Source organism: Mercenaria mercenaria, chromosome 5, assembly GCF_021730395.1.
Source record: "Mercenaria mercenaria strain notata chromosome 5, MADL_Memer_1, whole genome shotgun sequence".
Classification (NCBI taxonomy): domain Eukaryota; kingdom Metazoa; phylum Mollusca; class Bivalvia; order Venerida; family Veneridae; genus Mercenaria; species Mercenaria mercenaria.
Window position 1 is genome coordinate 48087841 of NC_069365.1, and position 6000 is coordinate 48093840.

Consider the following 6000-nt stretch of genomic DNA (forward strand, 5'->3'; position numbering starts at 1 on the left):
GAGGCTGTATTTTTCAAATGATCTTCATGAAATTTGGTCAGAATAATTACCTTGAAAAACTATAGGTCAAGTTTGAAAATGGGTCATTTAGAATAAAAAACTAGGTCACTAGGTCAAATCAAAGAAAAACCTTGTGTAAGCAATGGAGGCTGTATTTTTCAATTGATCTTCATGAAATTTGGTTAGAATGATTATCTTAATAAAATCTAGGTCAAGTGTGAATATGAATCATCTGAGGTAAAAAACTAGGTCATTAGGTCAAATCAAAGAAAAACCTAGTGTATGCGATAGAGGCTGTATTTTTCAATTGATCTTCCTGAAATTTAGTCAGAATGATTGCCTTGATACAATCTAGGTCAAGTTTGAATATGGGTTATTTGGGATCAAAACATAGGTCACTAGGTAAAATCAAAGAAACATCTTTTGTATGCAATAGAGGCTGTAGTTTTCAATTGATTTTCATGAAATCTAGTCATAACGATTGCCTTGATAAAATCTAGGTCAAGTTCGAATATGAGTCATCTGGGATTATATATAGGTATCTGGGTCAAACCAAAATAAAAACCTTGTGTATGCAATAGAGGCTGTATTTTTCAACTGATCTTCATGAAATTTAATCAGAATGATTGCCTTGATAAAATCTAGGTCAAATATTTGAATAAGGGTCATCTGGAGTCAAAAAGTAGGTCAATAGGTCAAATCAAAGAAAAACCTTGTGTAGGCGATAGAAGCTGTATTTTTCAATTGATCTTCATAAAATTTGTTCAGAATGATTGCCTTGATAAAATCTAGGTCAAATTTGAATATGGATTATCTTGGATTAAAAAGTAGGTCACTAAGTCAAATAAAAAAAAACTTGTGTATGCGATAGAGGCTGTATTGTTCAATTAATCTTCGTGAAATTTGGTCAGAATGATTGCCTCGATGAAATCTAGGTCAGATTTGAATATGGGTCATCTGGCTTTAAAATCTAGGCCACTAGGTCATATCAAAGAAAATGCTTGTTTAAACTCAAGAGATCATATTTTTGGTCCAATTCTAATGAAAATTGGCCAGAATATTTGTTTCCATGAAATCCCTAGGTCAAACATGTTTACATTGTTATGGTTAGTTTCTCAGGTGAGCGACATAAGGCCGTTTTAGCCCTCTTGTTAAAATAGTGATCGCATAGGAAGTCAACTTACGCCTTAATTTATAGATCTATACCAATATCCCTTGCGCAAGGGAGGTTATAATTAAGAAAAACGGATTGCGTGTTTGTCATTAAAACAACATCTCAAGTAGGTCTATCAGGTATTTAATAGGAGTCAATATCACTTTTCTCTATTACCGAAAGAGCGATAATATTAGAGCTAGTATTTGGATATTAATGTTTGCTTTCACAATTATAACAAATAAGTAGGTGATTAAACTCCTCAGTCATTCACTTTGCTATGTCAGTACTAGCAGTTCGTGAGCTTCAGCGAGACCTTCCATAATTTACGAATGTTATAAATGAAGACAAGCAGATCGATTGCAATAATAATTTTAATTGACCCGATTAAACTGTATAAAAAATACAAGCGAAAAAAAGCTAGATTTTAAGGAAACAAGTTTATAAAATGTTATTTTCGCCATATTCTATTACTGACAATTATTAGAAAACTATGCTAATTACCAATCAGTATTTAAAGGTGCAAATCGTACCTTGTTGCTTTGAACCAGTAGCAGAGTTCCATTAAATCCCTGGTAGGCAAAGCATTGATGAATTTATTTCGATACCTATTATTCTGTTATCTTTAAATACACATGCACATTGAATGTGCTCTTTTTTCCTAAAGGACAAGAATTGATAACAACAATAAACTGTATATTTCATTTAAATGAGCTGCGAAACTGATGTCACGTTTGCTATCGTGCAATCTCTCCACTTGACAAGTGTTTTGTATACAATTTGATTAGTTAATGAAATGACAAACATTATTATAATAAAATACTGACATCCTTTCACGCAATGCAATACTCAATAGGTGCCGTAATATGAAAAAGAGAAGAAAAAAAACAATCCCCTGGGAATTGATTTCGTACAAATGTGATATATAGTTTTTTATCATAACACCAAATCAGAGACATACCGTGAATCATTATTTACCATGTTAAAATGTACAGGAGTATATTATACGTATTGTTCATTTTCTGTGAAACTACTCTCCAAAACGCGTTTCATTTCAGTCAGTCTCACTATTGCCAATTTTATATAAAACTACAAAGTCTAACGCTTTGCTATCGGTTCTTTAGTAAAACAGAAAATATGATTGGTAATTGTAATTTTGATATATAATGTTAATATGTGAGATGTGATATTTATCTGTAGAACCCTCGATCAATGCAGCACCGGATACACAAACCACGTGACAACTCATCTGATGAAAACAAAGTATTTTCATTCCAAGGTATTTGAAGAATATTGACTTTCACAAACAGCAAATTAATCTCATTTGTTTTCAAACACATGTCTTGCAATAACAACGGAAAAAAGGGTATTTAATTATTTATTCATTTTGATGGGTTTAGCGAAACACCCACAAAAATTTTGTCATATGGTGACATGTCCGGCTTTTGATGGTAGAGGAATGACCCCAGGTGCAAATCAAGTTTTTGCTGCAGGCATGAATAGGCAGCTAGGTAGAACCACCGACATTTCGTAAGCCAGCTTGATGGCTTCTTCACCTGAAGACTTCAACATCCTAAGCGTGTTTTCGAACCTACATAGTTGAGGGGTGAGTGATTAAAGAAATATTTACATTCACCCTATTCTTTTCCATTGAAACTTTTGATGTTCATTTCGTATGAACAGCAAAAGGAAAGGCGCGAAAATTACGTCATCGCTGCTTAGTGATAACCGACCGCTGTTTTGACGACGTCCGCATATAGTCAGGGAGAACGTTCCTTAGATGACGTCGCAGTTGTTCCGTCCGCTGTACAAAATGGCTGGGAAGGTGATTTTTATGCTAAATGCTACAAATTATATGCAATTCATAATATTATATAGTTCACAAATGGAAAGGAAATATAATGTAAATATAAGAAATGAAACTATTTTTTTTTCATGCGAACACCGAAAAAATCATTTCATTTCTGAAATAAATGTATGCATTCGTCTTTAAAAGGTACTACCGTGTCTCATCAAATAATTACATTTGGTCTGTTGATACCACATGCACATTTACGCAATTAAAAACAAAAATCGATTCATTTAAGAATGTCAACATTGGAAACATACATAAGCTTAAAAATCCATATTTTAATGAACAAATAGAATCTATAAATTCTCCTTTCAATGACAATATTTACGACGCGATATGGAAATGCATTTATGTAAAGTTTTACATGTTTTACATTTCCGCATTAATGGTAATTCGAAAGCATTCCAGAGCAGAACACGATAAACGCAAGGTGAATTTGCATAAACGTATTCCAACACAGGAATAAAACAACTTGGAGCTTTGGCAGTGTTGTAAACATAATACTAAATGCCCTATTACTTTGTTGTCGTTGATGGTATCTTACAGACAGCAGTCAGCTATCTTACTTCTAGTAATCTTCTATAATATGTGTCTTTCGTGATATAGGTTAAACTTTAGCTAGATGTTTAGCTTTCAAAAAATGACTGCGATTCGACTATGTCTATAAACGCAAGCTAGCTTGGTCTAATATTGAACATAATACTGTATAAACATCGGAATATATTTATTCAATAGATATGTATCATATCTAATCTGGTAAATCTATAAGTATGTATAGGTCAACTTTTAAATCATTATTACCATCCATACCAAAAGAATACCCCCATCCCCACTCAAAAAAAAAAAAAAAAAAAAAAAAACATATTTATAGGTCTAACAATTTCGTTAATCGTTGAAACGGAGAATTGTTATGAATAAACACATATATACTTTAATATTATCCTTATATTTTTTGGAACAGTGCTTGCATCATGAAGCAGGCCATAATATCCTTAAAATAAATGTGAAGTGACATACTTTCAGAAAAAGTAGACATTGTTGGAAACAACTTGGGCTACATACCTGACAATATTTTTTATATATTTTATTGATAATGTACGTACTAAACCTTGTTTAAAACGATATGTCTTATACCAGTTTTTATTGTACTACACATGTCTGATATATTTTGTAACGGAAACAGTTGTCCCAAAATATAAGCATACGCAATTACTAGAATGCATTTTTATAAACCTTTAGGATAGATATTAGATTTCAAACATTGTACATTTAGAATTCAATTCATCAAAGGAAATCAATGGCAAGACGTTTAGTAAACAATGAAACAGCTGCTTCAGGCATTGTTTATATACAGGTAGAGGGCCCTTAATAACAATCGACAATTTACGTATTCCTTCGGCATTTTTCGGTTGTTTTCGGGATTACTTTACATCCAAAGAATGCCAAACTGCCTAACGGGAATATGTTATCACACGGAAATTGCCGAGTGACATTACTATTACTATTTTTAAAAGTATAATTTATACAACTGTTGTACATAACTGACAATGACTGAAATTGCGCCCAAACTCGTTTGATTTTATTACGCAACAGAAATATTCACCAAATTGTTTTGAAAAAAAAAATCATTAGTTATTCAGTTTTGTAAGACTCGTCGCGTGCCAGTACGCGGAAAACATTTTATGCGGTATGTTATTTATTTTATTTATTTTGTTGGACCGACACAATTATTGGTCATATGGCGACTTTCCAGCTTTGATGGTGGAGGAAGACCCCAGGTGCCCCTCCGTGCATTATTTCATCACGAGCGGGCACCCGGGTAGAACCGCCGACCTTCGGTAAGCCAGCTGGATGGCTTCCTCACATGAAGAATTCAACGCCCCGAGCGAGGCTCGAACACACATCGATGAGGGGCAAGTGATTTGAACTCAGCGACCTTAACCACTCGGCCACGGAGGCCCCTTTTATGCGGTATGTAGCACTTTTGAAATGAATATGAAACATTGTTTTTGACAGGATAAAATAATATTTAATTAATATGTTATTTAATTATAAAGGTGTAAGTAACATTCCCTACAGGAACTTTTCTGTGAAATATTTTTGTTAAGTTTACATTATTATTAAGAGATACTTTATTCATGTTGACTAAATAGACTAGCACAGTGCAATTATTTGTTATATAGTACAAATTGCAGACAATATTTTCTTTGTATAAATGAACGGATTCCGTTCATTCGGATATTTGTTTGGTACTCTTAAAGACATAACAAATATGTTACTGCTTAAGATCAAAAAGCATCTCTTTAGGTGCAAGTTAGTTATAATTTTTTTCAAGTTAATTCATACAATACCTTGTTCAAGTTTCATTATCCTGAAATATCCAATATTTTACATATCAAATTCGCTACTGCTTCAATTTAAAAAGCATCCCTTTAGGTTCAAATTAGTTATAAAAGTATTTCAAGTTAATCTATACATTACCTTGTGCAAGTTTCATAATCCAGAAATATCCAATATTTTACATTCCTTTTAGAATAAGCGCTCAGCAGGGCAATGTTTCTCTATTGCTTTCTTGCTTTACGTGTGGCCGTGATCGAGTAATTGGTTTCTAAAAGTGAAGACTGTTAATTTGTGTTATGACAAAGTGATATACTGTCTACAAGATCAATACACTGATTGCAAGCGTTGGATTGTATCAGACATGCCACAGAAGAACAATTTTCATTTACAATCTTAAGCACCTTTGTCCGGTGTACTGGCTCCGGGGACATACTAGAACAAAATTGAAACAGGGAGGTTTGTTTTACTATAATTACGCTACCACAGTCTTTATCTTTAAGTGACATATTGCAACAGTATACACATTTCAGATCTTTACGATATCTGCTCTTAATGTTAATCTACAAAAAGTAAAATTCAATCTTTATAAAGTGCAGTTTTCCCCACTAATTCAAATCTGTGTCTCTATTCCTATGTTCAGCAATCAACTGGTTTC

At 33.0% G+C, this 6000-nt stretch overlaps 1 protein-coding gene across 1 annotated transcript in view; it reads right to left on the reverse strand.

Moving 5' to 3' along the window:
• Nucleotides 1-5626, reverse strand: part of LOC123557126 (uncharacterized) — a 120941-nt gene extending 115315 nt beyond the window's left edge. Inside the window, exon 1 of the mRNA XM_045348398.2 lies at nucleotides 5487-5626. The gene's annotated coding sequence lies outside the window, so the exon portion shown is untranslated. The remainder of the gene's footprint in view (nucleotides 1-5486) is intronic.
• Between the last annotated feature and the right edge of the window lie 374 nt (nucleotides 5627-6000).